Below are 25706 nucleotides of genomic sequence, written 5' to 3' on the forward strand. Positions count from 1 at the left end.
GGGTGCAAAGGACGTTTACCAGGATGCTGCCTGGACTGGAGGGCTTGTCTTATGAGGAGAGGTTGACTGACCTCGGACTTTTCTCTCTGAAGAGAAGGAGGAAGAGAGGTGACCTGATCGAGGTGTACAAGGTAATGAGAGGCATGGATAGAGTCGATAGCCAGAGACCTTTCCCCAGGGCAGGATTGACTGCCACGGGGGGTCATAGTTTTAAGGTGTTAAGAGGAAGGTATAGAGGAGACGTCAGAGGGAGGTTCTTCACCCAGAGAGTTGTGAGCGCATGGAATAGTTTACCAGTGGTAGTAGTGGAAGCAGAGTCATTAGTGACATTTAAGCGACTGCTGGACATGCACATGGACAGCAGTGAATTGAGGGGAATGTCAGTTAGGTTATTTTAATTTTGGATTAGGATTATTCCACAGCACAACATTGTGGGCCGAAGGGCCTGTACTGTGTGTACTTATCTACGTTCTATGTTCTATGTTCTATGTTCTGTGTTCTATGTTCTATGTTCAACTCACATTTGCACCTTTTCACATTGAACTCCAAAGATGGACTCATCAAGTTATTTGCTTCAGCTACATGGCAGAGCACCTTCAACAGCGTAGCACTCATCCTGCACTGGGAGGACAAGCAAGATTGTTTTGCAATCAGGTCACTGCAGTGGGACCAGAAGCCACAACCTTTAGACTCAGAGACCAGTGGGATAGCCATTGAACCATAGCTGGCTGTGTAACTGTATAAACCATTGACCCTCAGTGAAACAGGAAAAACACATGAGCAAAGAAGAATGCACATTTTGTACTGCAATAATGGGGCCATTGAGGCAAAGATGAATATATTTAGAGGGTAATTGGAAAGGGGGGAATATAAAAAGGCACATGGAAAAATAAGAAAACTGAGATTACAACAGAAAGATCAAATTGAAGATGTATCATTGATATAGGTGGGCTGAATGGCATTTTATTTGGTATACCTTCTCTAATCCTGGCTGGATTGTGACTCCCACAAGCATCAAAGAAGGGCCAAAGCACAACTCAACATCACCGCCCGAATAAATCAATCTCAAACATCCAGCTGTGCTGGCACGTATTTTGCCAGCATCTTGTTATGTCATCTGACAGGCTTCCCAGTGGGCATTGCTCAGGGTTGGTTAGTTCAGTTGACCTGATGGCTGATTTATAATACAGTTTAACACCAATTCTATGGGTTCGATTCCCAGACCTCAAGAGTTGACCAAGTAGGACTCTCCTACCTGAAGCACGGTAAACCCCAAGTTAACCCATTATCTGCTGTCTGTCTCTCTAATGAAAGAGTAGATATATGATCTGGTAAGACGATGGTAACTTTGGTATTTTGTTGCTAAGAATAAAACAGGCAAAATAGTCTGTTTATTCTTAGCAATAAAATACTAATTTAATAGGATAGTCAATCACTGGAGCATTCAGATCACTTCGGAACTCACTGGGATTTGGTTTCAGGCCCAGATTTGTCATAACTCATTTGAAGAGTCAGTTTCTAACTGCTCCCCACAGAGCTGGCAGAATGTCAAACTCATAACCTAATTGATTCCAGACAGAGAGATCAACTGAAGCAACTTACATTTAGATAGTGCCTTGAACATCGTAAAATGATATCTAGATGAACTATCTGCTGTTTTAAAAACATCAGGGGTTGATCATTTTGAAATTAGGTGAAATCTTTTCTCCCATGAGTGATTTCTTTTGGAACTCACTTCCTGAAAGGACAGTGGAAGCAGAATCTTTGAATATTTTTAAGGCAGTGATAGATAGTTTCTTGTTAATTAAGAAGGTAATAGGTCATTGTGAGTAGCAGACAGAACAGATTTAAGGTACCGTCAATTAGTCATTGTATTATTGAGTGCTGCAGGAGTGAGGGACCAAATGACCTATCCCTTAATCCTTGCTTCCATGTTCACATATTAAGCATCTCAACATTATAGGAGTGCTATCAAATAAAGACTTTGAGTTTAAGCCACATCTAGAGATGTTTGGAAAGATTTTAAGAAGTGTTTTAAAGGAGTGGAGAAAGCTGGCATTTCATGGAGGAATTTCTAGAACTTAGTGTCGAGGAACAAGTGCCAGTGATGGGCAAAAGAAATGTAGTATGCTCAAGAAGCCAGACTGGCAGAATGGAGGGACCTCAGAGAATTGTGGGCTGGCAGAGATTACAGAGTTAGGAAAGGGGTGAAGCCAAGGATGGATTTGAACATTGGGATGAGAGTTCTAAACAGTGGCATTGTAGTGCTGGGAATCAATGTGGGTCAGCAAACACTGGAGTGAAGTGAGCAGGAATTAGTGTGAGTCTTTTATTTAAAAATGTGTTCATGGAATGTGGACCTCATTGACTGGGCCAGCATTGATTGCCTTTTCTTAATCACCCCTTGATGTGAGTGGTTTGCTAGGGCCACTTGGGGGTAGTTAGAAGTCAAACATATTACTGTGGGTGTAGAACACACACATAGGCCAGGCAAGGTAAGGACAATTGATTTCCTTCCGTAAAGGACAGCAGTGAACCAAATGGGGTTTTATGACAGTCAAGATTGGCTGCATGGCCACCATTAGGCTTGCTTTTAATTCCAGATTTTTAGTGAATTGCAAATTTCACCACCTGCTATCATGGGATTCAAACCTATATCTCTGTTATGACATAAGTTGCAGAGTGTTTGATAATCATAAGTTTACAGAGGATGTAAGATAGAAGGTCAGCCTAGACAGTGTTGGAATTGTTGAGTTTGGAGGTAACAAGGACATAGATTTCCGCCAAAGATACGTTTAGACTAAGACAATCACAGCATGGAGCTGGAGGAACACAACAGGCCAGGCAGCATCAGCAGAGCAGGAAAGTTGACGTTGCTGGCCAGGACCCTTCTTCAGAACTTAGATTAGACGTGGTGACAAAAGAGATGAGATGAGGTGGTCATGTCAAATGAAAGGACATGGAGTTGGTGAGAAAGTTGGCTTTGGTGACAAATAGGACACTGACAATTCCAGTACAGCCTCAGGGAATGGCCACAGTGGGAGATGGAGTAGGTTTCCAGGGAATTTTAATGGAGGGAGGAGTTGAGCAGGTGATTGAAGTGATTAGCTAAGTAATTGACTGAATAGATATAAAGGGGGAGCCAGTGAGATTGATAGGTGGAAGGAGCTATAAAAATGAATGATTAATAAACTCTAACCATAAAGGAAGGTGTCTTGATTTCTTACAATAACTAACTGGATCTGGGTTGACAGGGAGCGTAGTTTGTGGTGCATATTGGAAGACAATGGCTTCAGGATTCCAAATGTTGAAATTGGGGAAATCCCAGCTCATAACAGTTCTTTGAGAAGGTGACCAAACAGGTAGACGAGAGTAAACCGGTTGATATGGTGTATATGGATTTCAGCAAGGCGTTCGATAAGGTTCCCCACAATAGGCTATTGTACAAAATGCGGAGGAATGGAATTGTGGGAGATATAGCAGTTTGGATCGGAAATTGGCTTGCTGAAAGAAGACAGAGGGTGGTAGTTGATGGGAAATGTTCATCCTGGAGACCAGTTACTAGTGGCGTACTGCAAGGGTCACTGCTATTTGTCATTTTTATAAATGACCTGGATGAGGGCGTGGAAGGGTAGGTTAATAAATTTGCAGACGACTCTAAGGTCGGTGGAGTTGTGAATAGTGATGAAGGAAGCTGTAGGTTGCAGAGAGACATAGATAAGCTGCAGAGCTGGGCTGAGAGGTGGCAAATGGAGTTTAATGCAGACAAGTGTGAGGTGATGCACTTTGGTAGGAGTAACCGGAAGGCAAAGTACTGGGCTAATAGTAAGATTCTTAGTAGTGTAGATGAGCAGAGAGATCTCGGTGTCCATGTACACAGATCCTTGAAAGTTGCCACCCAGGTTGACAGGGCTGTTAAGAAGGCATACAGTGTTTTAGCTTTTATTAATAGAGGGATCGAGTTTCGGAACCAAGAGGTTATGCTGAAGCTGTACAAAATGTGATATTAACCAAGTCATGATGCAGCATTGTTGGTCTTTGTAAATAAGTGAGCTGTGTATAAGTCGTCCCAGCCTCTAAGACAGAATGCCTGGGTTTAAATCCCACCTTCATTAATACCCCTGAACAGGGTGATTTAAATATCCATAACAGAGATGGCCCTAGAAATACATCAGTTTTGTTAAAAGCATTCAGCTTTTGTACACGTGAGAGGTTTACATTATCAAAAAATGCTGTATATTCCACTCTTTTAAGACTAAGACTTAAATAAGTTAGACAGCCCCTGTTGGGTCACGTTGCATTTTCTAAGCTTTCATTAAAATGGCATTGTGCACTGCTCCAATCCACAATCGGCCTCCCATTTGGTCAGTCTGAGATTCAATAATTAGCAAGAAAATTGATTGCAGGAAACAGGCTGTGAGAAGGACAGTATTCATTAGATACAGTGCTGCTTACACATCAAAATAACATTGGTTCTTCTTTAATTACCATTATGGGTACAATTTGAAAAGGCATTGATGCTTAATAATAGTGTCACTGTCACATTAAAGTGTGGTGCTAATCATTAGCTCGGCTGCTCTCAGAGATACGTCAGTGAACAGCAACATTGCAGAATCCGGTCATTAATAAGGGACCATCTTCTAGATTTTGTTTAGAGCAGTGCAGTCCCAATGCTGATATGGTAGAGAATTAATTCATCTCATGGTCTTTTATTCCTTCTAGGATTTGAAAGGTTTGTAAATCTATCACTGAAAGTAAGTTGCTGCCAGTGCAGCTAATGTAGGTGTGGATATTGAGACATTTAATGGAAGACTGAGAATGTGTAAACACACTGATGGATGCACTCAAAAGAACAGTTTCGAGGTCATCTTTTTGCATGAATGATCTAAAGAATGGGAGGCCAAAACCCATTTGAGAATTTGACAACAGCATGGAAGTATAAAGCTGGTGCGAAATGGCCGTGGAGATATCAGATTGTCATTTAGGTTGAACTGCTTCATAAAATGAGACATCCTGCACCCAATCTGAGCCTGTAGGTGATCTGGTCCCACATCAGCATAGTTGACATTAATTTCCTTCTGAAGTGAACCAGGAAGAAAATCAGTAATCATAGAGCACAGAAGGAGGCCATTTGGCCCATCATTCTTGTGTTGATTTGCTGTGTTAGGCTGCTGACTGGGAAGTTGGTATCTCAAGATCACCCAGGGATGAAGCCTTCCCTTTTTAGGGGCTGTTGTGGTAGAGTGTCCCTACTCCTAGGCCAGAAGGTTCAATTCCCACATTCTTCAAACTTTCATCCTAATTTGTCTGTCAGCCACACTGCTGTAGGCCTGGAGTCATGTGTAGGCCAGGCTGGGTAAGGATGGCAGATTCCCCACAGTAAAGGATAGCAATGGTGCTAGTGGGTTATATGACAATCATGATAGTTTCATGATCACAATCACTGAGGCTAGCTTTTGATTCCAGATTTATTTTTAAACTGATTGAAATTTAATTCCATAAAACTGCCATTAAAACAGGGGTCGCTCAGGAATTAACCCACCTCAAGCAAAGCGTGGGCTCCAGGATTGCTAATCCTGCGACATTACTAACATCTTCCAACTTCAGAAGTGTAACGTTTTAGTTTTTATTGATTCACCTAATTCTTTTCAAAACTGAATCACTTCACACTTCCCTTTGTGACTTTACATCTACGTGTATTGTTCCTTTTCCCAGACTGATTCTCCTGAAATCTGTTACTGGTCTCTTCCCTGTTTATCACATTTTTTAGTTTTATATTGTCTGAAAATTTTGAATGATCCTCTCTGTGCATGTGCAAGTAATTAATGTATATTGTAAAGGGCATTTCTTTTTCCTTCAGTGTTTTAAAATCTATGGATTACAGAAAGGAATACTGCGCTTTTAAAAAGCAGCATACCTGAAAGTCATTGTCAGTACTGTTTACAGTGCAGTTTGTTTGAGCAGTGTAAAAGGTGATTAGAGACAAGCTGGAACCAGGTGGTATGTATGAAGAGAGATTCAGCTAGCAACAAGATTCTGATTGGATTGTGGAATGATGATCATTCTTGATGACAAAGGTGTTCTGCCTGCCAACATCTATGTGTTTGGCTACTAGTTAGATGTGAATGATTATTTAGAAGACATTGGATCTCCAAAAGGAAGGAGACAACCTTTCCTCTGCAATAAAAAAAAATTCAAGTCTGAAGAAAATCACTGTATTTTCCTTAGCAGTTTTGTAAGCTTTAACTTCTAAAAATTAGCTCAGAGACTTTGCATAGTGATTGTAATGAGGTCAGCCAGGTGGACCTCATTGAACATGAGTTCCCTGATTGGGGCTGTTAATCTAGTCCAATCAGGGAGCCCTGGTTGACATGAAAAGGCTGAGTGTTAGGGATACTGACCAACTGGTGCCTGACGCTCTGTGAAGCAGTACTATCATCAAGGACTTTTCATATGTAAACAAAGGCTGACCTGGTGACAGGATACTGGCCTCTGTAGTGTTATTTCACTTTGTATGTGTGAACCAATAGCTCTGTGCCCTCTGCAAGCATGTGGAAGTATCCAGAGAAGGAAGAGTGATAAGAAACAAGTCCTGACAGGGTTATTTCAGTAATCCCTATGGGCAGGGACCACTGAGCCACCTTTCATGTCTTTCTCTCTGCATCATGATATCCATATTTCTGTGTGTCTGTCTGTATGTGTGTGTTTAAGGGATGTTTTAGAAGGGAGTTAGTCTTTTGAGTTGAGTTGTACATCAACAGTTCATGAAAACCGAAAGAACTACAAATGCTATAAATTGGAAACAAAATCAAAAGTTACTGGAAAATCTCAGTAGCTCTGGTAGCATCTGCAAAGAGAAATCAAAGTTAACGTTTCCAGTCTGGTGACCCTTCGTCTGAACTGACAAATCTTTTCCCCCTTTCATGTCCTTGTCCACAATTGCCTTTCAAAAGCCCTAATTTGAATTTCCCGTCACTGAATTCTCAGTAACCCGACCGTGAACCCAAGACTTCCCAAAGCAGGGATTAGGATCCCGGGTGGGGTTGTGAGCTGAAATTGTGAGGTCATGAACTTCACAGCAGCAATGGCCTCTATACAGTCCTACTGCCATTCCCCCTTCTCAGGTTTAGTGCCCACCCTCACCCTGTGCCTGTTCTCACAGTTCGTAAGGGTAGATCATAACAATTGGCAAATCCCAAATGGGATCGCGTTTCAGAAGCACTGCTCTAACCACACGCTGGAGTGCAGCCTTCCAGCAAGTCTTTGGTTGTGTCAAACCAATGGTTCAAGAAGATAGTTCCAATCAGCTTCTCAGGAGAATTAGAAATGGGCAAGAAGCTATCAGTGACTGTGTGAAGTAATGTGCATGTACCTATAAGATGGTATACCTTAAGCTGTTATCACCATCCACCGTGCGCCAGAATGTGACTTAATATCTATGTAGGCAGTAGGCTCTGTCAATAGTAAACAGCAACAATCCTACAGGTCAATTGTGTCTGCCTATCCTCCCCATTACTATTATCTACCTATATTCAAATAAAGAACCTATATTAAAACAAAGTAAAATACTGTGACTGCTAGATATCTGTGGAACTAAAGAGAGGTAGAATTTTGGTGGGCTTTTTTTGCAGTTGAGAAAGGTAGAGAGGAGCAAACAGAACCGAAGGGAAGGTGGAATGAGACTCTAATTTCTTGAACACATTTTGATCCCTAATCGCCCTTGCCCTGTAACCTTTCCCTGACCTCCTCTTCTGTGTTACTTGCTCCACCCCATTCCCATTCCCTGCAGTGTAATACATATGACATTTCCCTCTCTCTTTAGTTCTGAAATGGAGTTATATTGAACATGAGATGTTAGCTCTCTTTCTGTCTCCACAGATGCTGTCAGACTGACTGAGTCTTTTCAGATCTTTCTGTTTTAATTTCATACTTCCAGCATTCGTAGTGTTTCGCTTTCGTTATATCAGCCATCCCGGGTGAATGAAGTTTCGTGTTTTCTCTCTCCTCACGTCATCTCCAATCTTCATCTTCACAAGGACCGAGCGCCAGACACGAGCTGGGCAGCAACAAATGGGGAGGTGTGGAACTTGGAGAGGGGAGAGCAGGACTGGAAATGGCAGGAGGAGGAAGTTGGGGGTAGAGACAGAAGAGGACGGGATAATGGAGAGTCAGCAAGAAGAAGGTGATAATGAAAGAGAGGAAATAGACACAGGAAACTGTGGTTATGGGGATTAGATAAGACTGATGAATAAAGGGACAAAAATTAGGATCAAACCTTACAAGGGGGGGATGAGGAGGACAAAGACATAAATAGGAATGGAAGAGAGAGAGAGAAGCTTGAGGAACAGGAAGAAGCAAAGAGAGGGGAAGGAAAAGGAGAAGAAGAAGGAAAGGAGGATGATATGAGGAGAGGAAAATAAGCATGAGCAGGAGGAAGAGGGCGAGAGTGGAGAGTGGAAAAGGGAGAGGATGATGAAAACTTGTCTGTTTCTTACAACAGGTTACTAGTGCCAAGTGCTTCAGTGAATAGGGCAGGGTTGGGAGAGAGGAAATTGGTTGTCTTCGCCGAAACTTTTTCAGTGTCTAGGAACTGATTCTTCCTGTACTCAGAAGAAGCTGGCTAATTGCTGAATATCTGGTAAATGAATGATGTTTGTTCTCCTCCTAACACTTAAAATGGAACATTTTGAGCGAAAGGTGAGCAGGAAAGGATAAAAGATGTGGATCAAGTGGCCAATCTGCAATGGAGTGACGTACTGAACCACAGTATGACACGAGTGCAGAGAAAGCAGACAATTGCTTTGGTGAATATTTCTCGTCTTTAAAGAGGAAGTAAGGTATTTCATTAATATTTTGGTCTCTTTTTTTTAAAAATACCACGTTAAACATAAGATTGGCGATGGCATCAAAAGATATTCGTTACAAAAAAGTGTAAAGATTGGGGCATTCGTCCCATGTAAAGAGCAGTGCTTCTACTGTAATTAATCAATAAATTAGATTATACACAATAGTGAGACAGAATGGTTCGAATGTGCGTCAGTGTCATAGCACTAATGAGCTAAAATTTCCTCATACAGAGTCCTGAGACTTTGACTAACTACAGTCCAGAGCAAAATGAAAAATAGGTGTTCAGGCATGATTAGCATATTCACCAGCCTAGTTCCTGTCTCAGACAGGATCCTAGCCGTAAGGGAGGTGTTAGCTTCCAACACAGTACTCAATACGTTTGAGATAGAGTCATAGAGTTATACAGCATGGAAACAGACCCTTCATCCCAACTAGCCCACGTCAACCATATTCCCAAACTAAACTTCAGCAGACAGGCCTCAGATGGTGGCCTTTTCCCACTGCACCTTGGCAGCTACTGTCCCAAGCTTTACGCATTCCTCAGCATGCAGTTCTGGACCTTGGAATGTGCTAGTCTTCAATACTTGGTTGAGGTCAACTCTTTGTTCAGGAAGACCAACAAGTTTCACGCAGATCAATACGCGTCTTTCACTGAGCTGAAGGTCCTCCGGATGCAGTTGCTATGTGTCTCAGTGTGTGTCCCAGGGAACAATCCATAGTGCACAGAATCCTGTGTCAAGGAGAAGCTCAGGATGAACCTCAACAAAAAGTATAGTCTTGTTCAAGTGAGAGTGCCCTTGGTTTGTTTAGATGGAATCAGACTCAAATGTTTGTTTGTTTTCTTGGTATGCTACTGTACAGAATTGAACTGCATTTGTGACTATGTATGCATATAGAGATGTTTATGAATAAAGTATGTTCTGAAAATTAAAAGTAAAATGTTCCCAAACTAAAATGGTCCCATCTATCTGTGTTTTGCTCATGTCCCTTCAAACCTTTCCTCCTCAGGCACTTATCCAAATTCCTTTAAACATTGTAACTGTATCAGAGACAATAACTGAATGAAGACAATTGGTAAGAGCACCGTGTTGGGAGTTGTGATAAAATGTTTATGTGCAATGAGTTATCACCAGGAATGCACTGTCTGAAAGGCCAGTGGAAACAATTTCAACAATAACCTTCTAAAGGTAATTGGATGACTTCTGGGAGGACATTTTCAGAACTGTGGAAAAAGAGTGGGACTAACTGGAGAGTTCTTTCAAAGTGTCGGCTCAAGCCTGATGCGTCAATTGGCCTCCTCTTTGTTGATAAGGTTCCATGAAGTTCACACCTGGAAATCAGGTAACTGCTTAGTGTTGGGGAATCAGTGAAGGGACACAGTCAGAAGTGATTAATAAAGTTTAGTTAGTTAGTTAGTTTTGCTTATGTTTTAACATGACCTGTCCTCAGCGAAATGAATTTGCACACCTTGAGCATTCGTAAATAATTGCACTAGCCATTGACTGGTTTGGAAATGTTCGAAATCCAACACACACAATGGTGTCAAAACACTCATTATTTTTAATCAATCATCCCTCTAGACACTTTGTGATAACGTTATTGATTGAGCAACTTTGCAAACTTGGTTCTGTTTCAATTATTGGGTATTCTGTCTGACCACGTTGTGTGCAGTTCTCTAACTGCAGATTTTGCTATTAATTCCATTTGCTTCACTTTCCCTGACAAACCCACCTCACCAAACCCCTATCTACATAATAATTATATTTTTGAGATGCTCAGTGAGTACACTTTCTTACTGAGCTCATTAATTACAGAGAGTTCTGCTATAATGCAGTAGTTACGTTCTAGAGCAACATCGCGTTATAGAAAATTGCACTATAGAAATAACAGGGCCTGTGGGACAGCTGGATTAGTGACACAATGACACACAACAATTATATTTCCTAAAATTCTTCCTTGCCTGTGTAGCTACATTCTTGTAGCTGCAGTTATAATGGCACGTAATGCTGCAAAGAGGCAATACAGTTACAAAGCTGACCTTGTATTTGCAATGAAGTGACAGCTTAGCTTTAAATAGAGTTCTGCCACTGGAAATCCCAGAAATGGTCAGTACTGCATGATAGTGTGAACATGATCCAAAAGAGGTGAGCAGTACAAAATTGTGTGAGATAGAGCTCACAGCCAGCAACCTACATGAAACTCCTTCTGAAGTTGACATTTTGGTAATTTTTAGTAAAGTTCCCTCCTCCACTAAAATGCTGATCTGACCTGACATTCCATCGGCACAGACTTCTGGATAGATTTTCTGATAAGTGAAGTAGAGGAATCTGACCTTTCTTTCTTCTGTAACCCATTGGCATTGATGTGAATTGTAGGGTTGAAGTGCGTTATAAAACTGAGTATCGTTGTATTCAAAATAGTGCTGGAAAAAAGTAGGTTGTAACTTTTGGTATAAGCGATTTACATGAGCAAGCTCAATAATTCTTACATATTAAATATGTAATAAAATATAGGCAAAAATGCCAGAAACAAACCTACATGTTTTAACAACACTCATTATTTTAAACCATACTTCACTTTTTACTTATACCATCAATTTAGCATTGGAGTCCATTCTTCTATTTAAATGAATTGCATTTTTAAACAATGCTGAATCATGTTATAGCCAACACAAGTTAATGTTTCAGAAATAGCTCCCCTATTTGTCCATCACGTTATAGCCAATTCACATTGCCAGAACATGCATGATGGGAGAACCCCCTGTATGCTAATGACATTCAGATTTATTTACCACCAACTATGTCACTGTTTCTAAATGGTAAGACTATCAATATATCAAAATATCTCTCTAATAAGGTCACAGAATGCTGTGAAACTTGTATAAGACACTATTTCAGCCTCAGCTCACGGATTACATCCAGTTCTGTGTGTCACACCTCAGGAAAGATGTGAAGATTTTACGGGTGGCCTAAAAAGATTCACAAGAATAGTTCCAAAGATGAGGAACTTCAGTTATTTTGATCATTTGGAGAAGTTGGGACTATTTTCCTAGCAGAAGAGAACATTGAGAGAGGAGATCTGCAAGAGGTATTCAAAATCATGTGGGGTCTGGACAGAGTGGAAAGAGACAAAATATGAATGCTGTAACAATTCTCTGATTCCGTGAGTACCCAACATCTCCTTTTGGATGAACAGAAGTTTCCTCCAATTAAATATTGGGAAATCTGAAGCCATCATTTTCAATCAAACTCTATTCCCTAGCCGCCAACCCCAAAAATCTCCCTGGCAACAATCTGACAATAAGCCAATCAGTTCTTACCCTTTGTGTTGCGTAAATGGTGAAAGATGCCAGTCAGTGCAATAACTGCTGATATACTCATGACATAGGCAGAACACTTGGAGATAGAGTCTGAGATGGTGATTGGTGTATGATGAGTTAGGCCACAGTCATGTATATGGTACTGATAAAGGGTTGGAACTACCCAACTACAATTATATCCAGATTACTGATATGAGTACGGCAGATAAGGACAACCAACTAGTACAGAATGATAGTGGCCAGGAAAAAAAGTGAGCTTGACAGCAATGACAGATTGGGTGCTACTGTGCATAACTTACTCCATGGCCAACAGGATCCCAAAACACTTTGTATCAAATTTTATTCTAAGATAAGCTTCAACCTTACATTAGCCCAATCACTAAGAACATGCGTAAATTTAATCCAATGCAAATGAAATCTGAGTACCAGAGGATTTTTGTACATTAAATGGAGCCGACATCTCCATAATAAAACCTATCTTTGCTTCTCTCTTAGTTCATCCATTTCCGAATCCCTCATTCATTGTTTTGCAATGTCCAGGTTCAATTATGCTTAGTACTCCTTGTTAGTGGGAATGTTACTGAACTTGTAATCCAGGCGCCTACATTCATGTTTGGGAGACATAAATTTGGAGCCCACCATGGCACATGGAGAAATCTGAATATATAAACCTGGAATTAAAAAGCTGGTCTGAAAGCATCTATGCAGCCATTGATGATTGTCATAAAAACACACCCAGTTCACTAATGTTCCTTAGGTAAGGAAATCTGTCATTCCTCCCTGGTCTGGCCTACATAGCCAATGGAGAGTGGAGGAGGGCATGTCTGGATCAAGCACTAGGCATACATAAAAATGAGGTGTCGACCTGGTGAACAGGACTACGTGCATGCAAAACAGCCAAAGCAGTTCATGATAAGCAGAGCTAAACAATCCCACAGCCAATGGATCAGATCTAATCTCCGCAGTCCTGCCACATCTAGTCGTGAATGGTGATGGACAATTAAGGAACTCACTGGAGGAGGAGGCTCCACAAATATCCCCATCCTCAATGATGGAAGGGCCGGCACATCAGTACAAAAGGTAATGCTTAAGCATTCACAGCAATCTTCAGCCAGAAGTACCAAGTAGATGATCTATCTCGGCCTCCCCCAGTGGTCCCCAGCCAATCCTTAGCCAAGTCGATTCCCTCCTAATGAAATCAATAAATGGTTGGAGACAATGGATGCTGCCAAGGCTATGGACATTGGCAACATTCCAGCATGCAAGTGCTCCAGAACTAAATGCTCCCCTAGCCAAGCTGTTCCACAACAGTTACAACACTGGCATCTACCCGACAATGTGGAAAATTGCCCAGGCATGTCCTGCACACAAAAAGCAGGACAAATCCAACCCGGCCAACTATCACCCCATCAGTTTATTCTCAATCACCCGTACAGTGATGGAAGGTGTCATCAACAGTGAAATCAAACAGCACCTGCTCGGCAACAACTTGGTCAAAAACACCCAGTTTGGATTCCACCAGGGCCATTCAGCTCCTGATCTCATTCCAGCTTTCGTTCAAACACGGACAAAAGAGCTGAATTTCAGAGGTGAGGTGTGAGTGACAACTCTCTGTCTCTTAATTCCACCCTCAATGTCACTTTCCCACAGTATCCCTAAATCGCTTAATGTCATTTTGCTCCAGAAATCTATCAACTCCTGCCTTGAAAATGTTCAGTGGTTTAACTTCTACAGAACTCTGAGGACTCCTTGCTTCTACGTCCTATTATAGCCTTGTCTAGGATAATAAATCCATCAGTCGCAAATATAGCATTATTAATCAAGTTAGCATTTGTTGTTTTTTATTAGGGAAGAAGTCCACACTTCTACCGCCCTTTGTGAGAAGATGCTTCCTCTCCTCTCTTCTGGATATCCTGACTCTAGTTTTAACTTGGATGTCCCCTTGTCTTAGGCTCCCACAACAATGGAGGTCTCTCTCTATCTTACCAATCAATCTCTTTCAAAATTTTAAATACCTCAATCAAATATACCCCTAACCTTCAGCATTCATGCAAGGAATACTGATAACAGGAGGACAAGCTTATGCTGCCAGTAGCCATTGTAAGGTTCTGTATACAGTGCTTTGTAAAGTTCTGATTAGGCCATAGCGAGAGTGTTTCACCCAGTGTTGGTCACCGTGCTTTCGGAAGGACATAATGGCCTTTGAGATGATGCAAAGAAGATTCACGAGAATGGTTGCAAGGATGAGGGATTTTAGTTACAACACTGACTTGGAAAAGCTGAAGATGTCCTCCTTGGTGTAAAGGAGATTAAGGGGAGGTTCAATTGAGGTTTAGAAGGTTATGACAAGTATGGAAAAAGTCAGATCCAACCTGTATCTAACAATAGCAAGGGGATACGCCAATGGCCATCTGCCAATACCTCTAAAACTGCTTAGCTGGTCAATATCTCACGTCTGTTTCTGGGATCTTCCTGTGCATTAATTGATGGCCATATTTTCAACACTACAACAGCAGCTGTACTTCAAGAGTTGCATCAGCTGGAAAGCACTTTGTGACATCCTGAGATCATGAAAAGTGACAAAGAAATACAAATCTTCCTTATTTTCTGTACTTTGTTCAGTTCCAGTCACCAAATAGTTACACATTTCAGGCAAACTGATTACAATTAATTTCCAATTCAGAATCTCAGGTTAAATGGGGTTGGTGATTTTGAGAAGGTTACAGTTTCTGCCAGCAGTTTGTGAGGTTCCTGCACATCAGTCTAGCTGATCACGTTAAGGTCTGAAACAAGAGACATTAACAAAATGTCACAGGTGGTTGGTAAGTCATCAGGCTGCATGACCATGTTTACTGCTCGCCTTAAACATCGCTTTTTGATTTAATCTGTTAACGATTCATCACCTCCGTCTTCCACAGGGGCAGTCAATCTGAAGTGTGGTTCATTTAGCTGGGCTAGAAATCTCTTGTTTTATTGAAAGCTAAAGAGAATTTGGACAAAAATACATAATCTCTAATTGGAACATTAGCTCAATTGGCTGTGCGATTGGTTTGTGATTCAGACTGATGACAACTGTGCAGGTTCAATGTCTTCACTGGCTGAGGTTACTATGTAGGGCTGTCCTTCTCAACCTCTCCCATTGTCTGAGGCATTGTGACACTCAGGTTAAGCCACCATCAGTTGTGTCTCTCTCTAATGAGAGAGCCACCTTATGGTCTGGGAAGACAATGGCAGCTTTACCTTTTAATTAAAGGAGTAGGTTTCCACCCTCAAACCTGTTCCAATTAGATAGTGGCTCACTTGTGTGTTCACTCCCTTAAGTTCACCTCGATTCAATCACATTCCATACTATACTTGTAAGAGTGATCCAGTAGTGCTTGTAATGAGGTCAGCCAGCTGGACTTCATCGCATATAAGTTCGCTTATTGGGGCTATTAACCTGGCCCAATCAGGGAGCTCTGGTTGACATAAAAAGGTTGAATGTCAGAGATCCTGATCGCTGAGCTTGAATGAGACAGTGTGATGGACAAGGAGTGATCATGTGTAAATAAAGGGTGACTTTATGGCAAATTACTAGACTACTTTAGGGAAGGAAATTGCCATCCTTTCCTGGTCTGGCCTACATGTGACCCCAGACCCACAGCAATGTAGTTGACTCTTAACTGCCCTCTGGGCAATAAAAGCTGCCTAGCCAGAAAGCCCTCATCCCATGAATGAATAAAGAAAAACAAAATCCATTGCAGTTTTCAAGCTTTTAATTGTCACATCCAGTTTCAGCAGTTTAGGATTGACAGAATGCCAGAATTCCAATTGCCTTCGATAGAAGAGAATGATGCCGGGGATGAGAAACTTCAAACTGCTTCAGGAGATCAGTCTTACTCCAAATGCTCGGGGTCTCTTCCCCCTAGAGCTTCTTGGGTGATTTCTCCCTTTTCCCCTTTGTCAGCTCCCTCTGGCCCAATGGCCTTCCTTCCCACAGACATAACATTTCCCCGGGCGTTTGCCCTGGGTCTTTCCAGGATTACTGGGGGTCTGTGCCATTTATCCTGTCTGTACGGCTCACAATTTGGCATCCATATCTCAGTGAAGCTAGTGGGCTTGGTCCACTGGTTCATTATAATTAGCCCCTGTCTGGTCCCAGTCTGGTTTGGTGAGCTTTAACATCTTAGCAAGCTCACGTTTAAGTCCAACCAGAAAAAACAGACTTCAGAGAGCCGTAATGACAACGTTCAAAATCTCCATTATCCTGCACATTTGAGACTCCTGCATCCTCTTTTTCCAGGTCATCCTAAAACTCTCCTCATCTTCTGGAACGCGTTCTGTAGCTTTTTGACAACAAATCGTGACTTCCGACAAGCGATATGGTCTTAAGGTGGGCTATATTCCTGCGACCAAAGTTTTGTTGCTGCCAGCTAGCTTGCTCATACAGTCCAAGGGCATCTTTGGCTACGTCATGGAGAAAGTGTCCTTCTCTTTCAGTTGCAATGGCATTCAGAATCTGTACACCGTCCCAGAGATGCAGCATAGATATTCCCTTTAACTGGTCTCGGCTTTCCCATGTCTTAATTGCTCCCTTCTTTGGGTGAGGCATTTCTTTAGACCACCTGTCTATGTTTTCAAATGTCGTAGATCCACGCACAGTGTGTTTTTCAGTCTGTTTTATGAATCACAAAACCCCTGCAGTATGGAAACAGGCCCTACAGTCCAACAAGTCCACACCGATGCTCAGAGCAACCCACCCAGACCCATTCCCATTCCCCTATAACCAACCTAATCTACACATCCCTGGGATACCATGGGCAATTTAGCATGGCCAATCCACCTAATCTGCACATCTTTAGACTCTGAACGGAAACCGGAGCACCCCGGAAGAAACCCATGCAGACACGGGACAGCGTGCAAATTCCACACAGACAGTCGTCCAAGGGTAGAATTGAACCTGGGTCCCTGGTGCTCTGAGGCAGTAGGGCTAACCACTGAGCCATCATGCCACCCTGGAACATCTACCTCAATGCCATCCTCTAAACCTTGCCTTACCACTTTCTGTATTCTTAACCTACTTGGTTTTGAGGGGTGGTAAAAATAACACCAGGAATATACAGTCCTCATCACTTTCACTGCTAAAAAACCCAGCGCTATTGACCCAAGCATGATAGCCTGATTTTGCTGAACCTTCCTGGATGTTACGGGTAGATGGATACAAATTCTGTATGTGCTTGGAAACGAGGGAAGAAACTGAACAGGACGATTATCTTGCCCTTCAGTTTCTTGTTTTCTTTTGTCTCAAGTTCCTGCTTTCTAAATTCAGCTTTTTGCTGTTTAGATTTCTCCTTTCACAGCTGTTCGTGCATTTCTCTCAATAGCTCTTTAAGATAGTTTAATTCACAATCTTTGGCTGATCGAGACATGATTTCATTCCTTTCGCGAACTTGTTCCATTAAGGCAAGACACCATTTAGTTCTGTGCTTATCCTTCTGTCAGGAGGTACAATGCCACCAAAGTAATTGCCTCTTTTTTTATTTCAGAGCTCTACCCAGATGGCTTCATTTGAACTCCCTTCTAAAACATCCTCCCTCATGATTGCAGTGTTGGTTTCCTTCATCAATAATGCAATCCCCCCACCTCCCCTAATACCCCCTCTAGCCCGCCTGGAACTTGGCAGAATGTTGCACTGCCAGCCCTGTCCTTCCTTCAACCATGTCCCAGTGATTGCAACAATATCATCTTCCCACTTTTTGATCAATGCTGTAAGTTCATCTGCCTGATCAGTCAAGCTCTTTGCATTAAGATACATTTTAGCTCCCTGGGCCTACCATGTGCTTTATCATGCCTGTGTGTTCCCCACCTACTGGAATGTCCTAGAATCCTGCTATATCTGATTGGATATTGCTCCCCAAATTACAGTTACTCAGTGCCCCATGCCCTGCTAAATCAGTTTAAAATCTCCCCAAAAGCACAAGCAAACGTCGCAGCAAGGAGCCAAGTCAAACTGGAGTCGATGAGAATTAGAGAGAAAAATCTCAAAGGTTAGGATCATACCTGGCACAAGGATGATGGCTGTGGTTGCTGGTCAGTCACCTCAGCTCGAGGACATCTCTGCAGGACTTCCTCGGGATAGTGTCTTAGGCCCAATAATCTTCAGTTGCTGTCCTTACTGCCATCAAAAGGGCTGAAGTGGGAATGTTTGCTGATGACTGTACAATGTTCAGCACCTTCACATCTCCTCAGATACTGGAGCAGTCAATGTTCAGATGCAGCAAGGTCTGGACAATACCTGGGCTTGGACTGCAAAGGGACAAGGAATATTCATGCCACACAAATGCCAGGCAATGACCATCTCTTCAATGAACATCAGACAATATAATTAATCAATGATGTTGCCACCACCCATGCCCCACTGTCAACATCCCAGGGGTTACCATTGACCAGTAACTGACTGGACATGACATAAGAATACAGTCACTACAAGAGAAGGCCAGAGGCTAGGAATGCTAGAGCAAGTAATTCACCTCCTGACCCTACAAAGCCTGTTCATCATCTACTAGGCTCAAGTGAGAGACCATTCAAAATTCCCCATTTATCTGGATGAATGCAGCTCCAACAAAACTCAAGAAATTTAATATAGTCCAGAACAAAACAGCTCACTTGATTAGCACGACATCTACAAACATCCATTCCCTCCACCACTGACATGCAGTAGCAGCAGTTTGTATTATCTACAAGATACACTGCAGATATTCACCAATTATCCATTGACATCACTTTCCAAACACACAACCTTTACCTTCTAGAAGGGCAGAGGCAGCAGATACGGGGACAAACACCATCTGCAAATTTCCCTCCACGTCATTCACCATCCTAACCTGGAAATATATCTCCATTCCTTCGCTGTTGCTAATTACATTGTTGGTCTACTTGCAGCACATGAACTGCACTTTTCAAGAAAGCAGCTCAACATCAACTTCTCAAGGCCAACAATCGATGAGTAATAAATGCTGGCCCAGCCAGCTATGCCCATGTCCACCAGGGAATTAAAAATTACTTACCACGAGTTCCCTCAAATAGCAATGAAATAATGAGACCATTTGTTCTTCTGATGTTGATTAAGGGATTTATGCAAGTTCAGAAATCCAGGAATCAAATCTCTCTTTTGAAATAATGCCTTGGAATCTTTCGCGCAGACCCAAGGAGAAAGGCTGGGGTTTGGTTTGACATCTGACAGATAGCACTTCTCACAAAGCAACGCTCTCACAGTCCTGCATGGGATTATCAGCCCTGATTGCTGCGCTAAAGTCCATCCTAGCCTCACCTTTCTGCATCTTCACCTGGCAAAAGACACCTGTCTTTGTTTGCATTGTTTTTGATCTTTGTCCCATCTTAAGTGCCATTCCTGGGTCCTGTGAAAAAATCATTAGAAAGGAAGATGTGCTGAATGAGCATCAATCGGAAACATTAACTCTGTGGTATTTTCCTGGATGATCACTATTGGATCCTTGTATTATTAACCACCTCTACCATTATTCAACACTGAGTAAGTGTTGTTTGAAATTGTTCACTACCATCAATCCAACTTTGTCTTGAGCTTATTGAGTGATTATTGAGGAGGTACTGAACTCAGAAAACAGGAAGCTTTATTGTACGTTAGCAATAGGTAGAACTATATTTGGTCAGACATAATTACAAGGACCTTAGGGAGCTGGAACAGGTACAACTGTTTCTTCAGGAAGCTACAGTAAAACGCTTTGTTCCCATGCAAGTTCAGCATGACATCACTTGAATGAGTGAAGCCAATGTCACATGAACATTAACTCCTTCAGTACCATTACTTTACAGAACAAAATCTATTACTCTCTCCCCAGAAACTGCCAGATCTGCTGAGTAATTGAAGCTCTTCCTGTTTTTATTACAGAGAGAATATTAGAAACATTATTGAGATAACAAGGTGTGCAGCTAGAAGAACACAGCAAGCCAAGCAGCATCAGAGGAGCAGGAAGACTGACGTTTTGGGCCTAGACCCTTCTTCAGAAAATTAGAGACATTAGAAACACTATTGTTGTGTTCTGTTTCTGACTATTAGGGTCACAGAGGTGTACAGCACGGAATCAGACCCTTCAATCCAACTGACCATGTTGACCAAGTATCCTAAATTAATCTAGTCCCATTTGCCAGCATTTGGCTCATATCCCTCTAAATGCTTACTATTCATATACCCATCCAGACGCGTTTTAGATGTTGTAATTGTACCAGCCTCTACTACTTCATCTAGCAGCTCATTCCATACATGCACCACGATATGTGTGAAAGAGTTGCCTCTCAGATCCCTTTAATATCTTTCCCCTCTTAGCCTAAACCTGTATCCTCTAGTTGTGGGCTCCCCTACACTGGGAAAAAGACCTTGGCTATCGACATTATACATGCCCCTCATGAATCTATAAACCCCAATAAGGTCTCCCTCAACATCTGACACTCCAACGAAACTAGCCCCGGCTTAATTCAACCTCTCCCTATAGCTTAAACCCTACAACATCTTTGGAAATCTATTCTATACCCTTACAAGTTTAACACCATCTTTGCTGTAGCAGGGAGACCAAAATTGAACACAGTATCCCAAAAATGGCCTCACCAACGTACAGAGCAATATGGCATCCCAACTTATATACTTTTTGCACAAACAAATAAAAGCAAATGTATCAAATGCCATCTTCACTCTCTTGTCTGCCTGTGACTCACCTTAGAGGAGCTATCAACATGCACCTCAACTTCTCTTTGTTTGGCAACAGTCCCCAGGACCCTAGCATTAAGCATAAAGTCCTGCACTGATTTGCTTTACTAAAACGCAACACATCACAATTGTCTGAATTAAACCCCATCTGCCACTCCTCAGTCCTTCAGCCCATCTGATCGAGGTCATGTTATTCTCTGAAATAAATTTCTTCACTGTCCACTACACCAACAAATTAGGTATCATCTACAAACTTGCTAACCATTCCTCCTGTATTCACATCCAAATTATTTATATAAATGATAAAAAGCAGTGGCCCCAGCACCAACCCTTGTGGCACACAGCTGGTCACAGGCCTTCAGTCCAAAAAGCAACCCTCCACCACCACCCCCGTCTCCTACTTTCAAGACAATTTTGTATCCAAACGGCTAGTTCTCCCTGTATTTCATGTTAACCAGTCTACCATGAATTAGCATTAAATCCTTAGTTAAATCCAGGGCAAAGATTGGACCTACAGGACCAAGGGAATTCAGCACGAGATGCGAGGAGCTGTTTGGAGAACTCTTCCGAAGAATTGGCACAAATATGATGGGCTAAATGGTCTTCTCCTTTACCGTTATGATAAAATTCCCGGCTCTCTAACTGAGCCATAGCTGGTGGAGAATGACCCTGCACTTTCCGACACAGACACAATCTCTGCACTGATAAAGACCATTCCCCAACTGCTGTAGTATACACAAATTTCTTGCGGCACCAAATGATAGTTTAATGGCAAATAAATTGAATCTTACATCTGTGCCCCCCAGTGGGATGTCTGTGCTACAAAATGCAGTCTGGTTTCCCTGACAACAGCAGCACTGTCATACAAGGTTTATTAAAAAAATCCACAGCACATCAGCCTATTATTTTAAAGATGAAAACACATTTATGTGACATTCATTTGTTGGCACTACTTTAGAACCATCTGTTAATGACTAACAGGATCTTGTAAATGCTGCCATTCATGGAATAGATTGATGAATATAATTTCAGAGGCACTTAAAGAGGAAAAACTCTGGTGCATATAAATGGCGACGGCTACAGAGGTTCCATCATTATTCACCCTAAAGATACTGTTCAATCCAAGTTTTCCTGCTATGTTATTATTCTCCTTATTATTTACTTTGTTTTTGACTTTTTGTGTCACTTGCAAACTTTGAGATTATGCTCCACAAACTCTAGCCAAATAGTAAACATCACACTAATATGCATCATAAAATAATGCAGAGTATTTGTAGCACAGAAGTAGACTATTTTGACCCATGAATTCCATTCAATATTTATAATCCAGATAAGCCCTCACCCACTCCTCTTCATCTCACCCTGTCTGAAGTGTTGTGTTTGATTGTGTGTGATTAGTTAGGCTGGGAGTAGTGACTCAGAAAAAGAAACTAAAACTGAGATGAGCTGCTGTGGGAATGAGCGAACAGACATTTTAAGGCATTGAACGACACTCCCGTTACACACATGGAAGCTGGTGCATAGCCTCTGGTGTATCTCCAAGTAAAAGTACATACCAGTATTGACATGACCACCTACTCCATTGTCTCTCATTCAGCTTGTTCTTAAATACAACTATACCGTTCTGGAGGTAGTAGGAACTGAGAATCTGAAGAATCCGAGATAACAAGATGTGGAGCTGGATGAACACAGCAGGCCAAGCAGCATCACAGGAGCAGGAAAGCTGATGTTTTGGGCCTAGCCCCTCCTGAAGAAGGGTTCATCCAGCTGTACACTTTGTTATCTCTATACCATTCTCCTCAGTTATTACCTGTAGCAGTGAGCTCCTCATTCTGATCTTCTCTGTGTAAAGAGCATTCTGAAATTCCTCCTGAAATTGAGTGCAGAGAGCAGTGGTCCTAATACTCCTAATGAACTATGCTTTTTGCCTCTTTCCTGTCAGACAAACAGCCCTTAACATTCTGTTTCCTGCCCCGTTACCAATTGCATCTTCACACAGCCATTTACTGTATGATCCCTCTGGTTTTACTAACACCTTTGTGATGCAGCACCTTACCAACACCCTTTGGAAGTGGGGAACTTCCAACAACAGCATATTTAATTTGATATGCACAGTTAGAAGCTGGAGTTAGCCTCATTGCAGAAGTGTAAATCCCCGTCAACTGTTGAACAAGACCGAGAGCTTGACATTATTGGATGTTGGCACAGCAACCAAGGACTAGAAGGTCCCACATCCAGTAGCCATGATCCGGGCTCAACCTCCTCAGTGACACAGCAACTCCAGCATGAGATGGACCTGAGGTTGGCTTCCCTTCTTGCTCCTGTTCACTATTCAACAACCCCTGATAAAAACACATATGCATATAAAGGAAGATGTATATTTATGTACTTTTTGTGGCCACTAGATGCCTCAAAAACAGTTGCAGCATATCCAATATGTCTGAATTGTTGCAATGTAGAAAGCACAGCGGCCAATCTGGGCACAGGAATCTTCCATTAATCTCCCATCAACAACAATACGATAATAGTCATAGAATCATAGAGATGTACAGCATGGAAGCAGACCAGTGGGTCCAACTCATCCATGCTGAACAGATATCCTAAATTAATCCATTCTCATTTGCCAACATTTGGCCCATTTCCCTCGAAACCCTTCCTATTCATATACTCATTAAAATGCCTTTTAAATATTATAATTGCACTAGCCTCTGGCAGCTCGTTCTCAACACACACCACCCTCTGAGTGAAAACATTGTCCTTCAGGTCTTTTTTTTAAATCTTTCCCCTCTCACCTTAAACCTGTGCCCTCTAGTTTTGGACTCCCCTACGCTTGGCTTATAATGGCTCACCTTATCCATGCCCGTAATGATTTTATAAACATCTATAAGGTCACTCCCTCAACCTCTGATGCTCCAGGCAAAATAGCCCCAGCCTAGTTAGCCTCTCTCTATAGTTCAAACCCTCCAGTCCCGGTAACATCCTTGTAAATCTTTTCTGAACCTTTTCAAGTTTAACAACACTTTACCTATAGCAGGGAGACTAGAATTGAATGCAACATTCTAAAAGTGGCCTCAATAGTGTCCTCTAGAGCTGCAAAGTGACACCCCAAATCCTATACTCAATGCAACCAGACCATCTATTTTTGAGTTCGTGATTCAGGGGTAAATCAGGGCTCAGATACCAGGCATAATCCTCTCCTGCTCTTTTGAAATAGTGCCTGCCATGGGATATTTTATATCCACCTGAGATGATAGAGAAGATCTCAATTTAATGTCTCATTGGAGAGAAGATCCCTCACAGTGCAGGCTGTGATTTTGTGCTCAACACCTCTAATGGGATTTGAACCTACAACTTGGTGATTCATGGCCAAGACTGCTGCCTCTTCTGAGTATTGAGGGTCAGAATGGAGATTATGCCAATGGTACAAATTGGGCTTCAGATTACATTGAATTGGCGGCCAATTTTCACTAAGTCAGCAGGAAAACCAGGCAGGAAGCAATGTGGGATGTAAAAACAGAAAGAGCTGGAGAAGCATCAGCTGTAGAGAAAGAAATCAAGTCAATGTTTTGAGTCAGATGAATGGCCACTGGGCCCAAAACATTGACTCTGCTTTTCTCCTCTGATGATGCCAGACCTGATGAGTTTCTACAGCAATTTCTGTTCTTGTTTCAGATATGATTCCTTTGTTCTGAAGGACAGTCTTATCAGACTGGAGGCATTCACTCTGTTTCTCTCTCCACCAACTCTGCCAGACCTGCTGAGTTTTTCCAGCACTTCCCTTTTTTTAATTCAGATTCCCTCTGTCCACAATATTTTGGTCTTTTTAGGATTCAAAGTGAACTGTCAAGTGGCCATCAACGGTTGGCGCTGTTGCAAAAACCAACGACAGAAGGCGGTGGTAGAGGGTTGTTTCTCAGACTGGAGGCTTGTGACCAGCATTGTTCCACAGGGATTGGCACTTATATAAAAGATTTGGATGAGAATATAGGATGCATGATTAGTAGGTTTGCAGATGACAAAATTGAAGAAAGTTATCTAAGATTATAACGAGATCTTGAACATTTGGGTCAAGAGGCCAAAGAATGGTAGATGGAGCTTAATTTGGATAAATGTGACGTAAAACAAACAAGGAAAAGACTTATACGATTACAATGGGTAATGTTGTGGAACAGGGAAACCCAGAGGTTCAAGTACAGAATTCTTTGAAATTTGCATTGCAGGTGGACAGGCTGGTTAAGAAGGCATTTAGCATGCTTGTCTTCATTGCTCAGGCTTTTGGCTGTAGAAGTTGGGATGTCGTGTTGATGTTGTACAGGATGTTGGTGAGGCCTCTGCTGGGGTACTGTTTGCAGTTCTAGTTGCCCTGTTATAAGAAGGATATTATTTAACTAGAGAGTGTTCAGAAAAGATTTATCAGGATGTTTGCAGGATATGGAGAATTTGAGAAATAAAAATAGGCTGGGGCTTTATTCACTGGACATAAGAAGTTGAAGGGTAATCTTGTTGAGGTTTATAAAATCATCAGGGGCATAGATAAGGTGAATGATAAGGGTCTTTTCCCAAAGGTGGGGGAATCCAAAACTAGGGGGCATATTTTTAAGATGAAGGGAAAAAGATTTAGAAAGGACATGAGGGTCAACTTTTTTACACAGAGTGTGGTTTGTATGTAGAATGAACTGCCAGACAAAGTGGCAGATACAGTTGCAGTTACAACATTTAAAAGACATTTGGATAATTTCATTAATAAGAAATATTTGGAGGGATATGGGCTAAGTGTAGGCGTGTGGGGCTAGTTTAGTTTGGGAAAATGGTCAGTAT

The sequence above is a fragment of the Stegostoma tigrinum genome, chromosome 18 (assembly GCF_030684315.1).
Source record: "Stegostoma tigrinum isolate sSteTig4 chromosome 18, sSteTig4.hap1, whole genome shotgun sequence".
In the NCBI taxonomy this organism is placed as follows: Eukaryota; Metazoa; Chordata; class Chondrichthyes; order Orectolobiformes; family Stegostomatidae; genus Stegostoma; species Stegostoma tigrinum.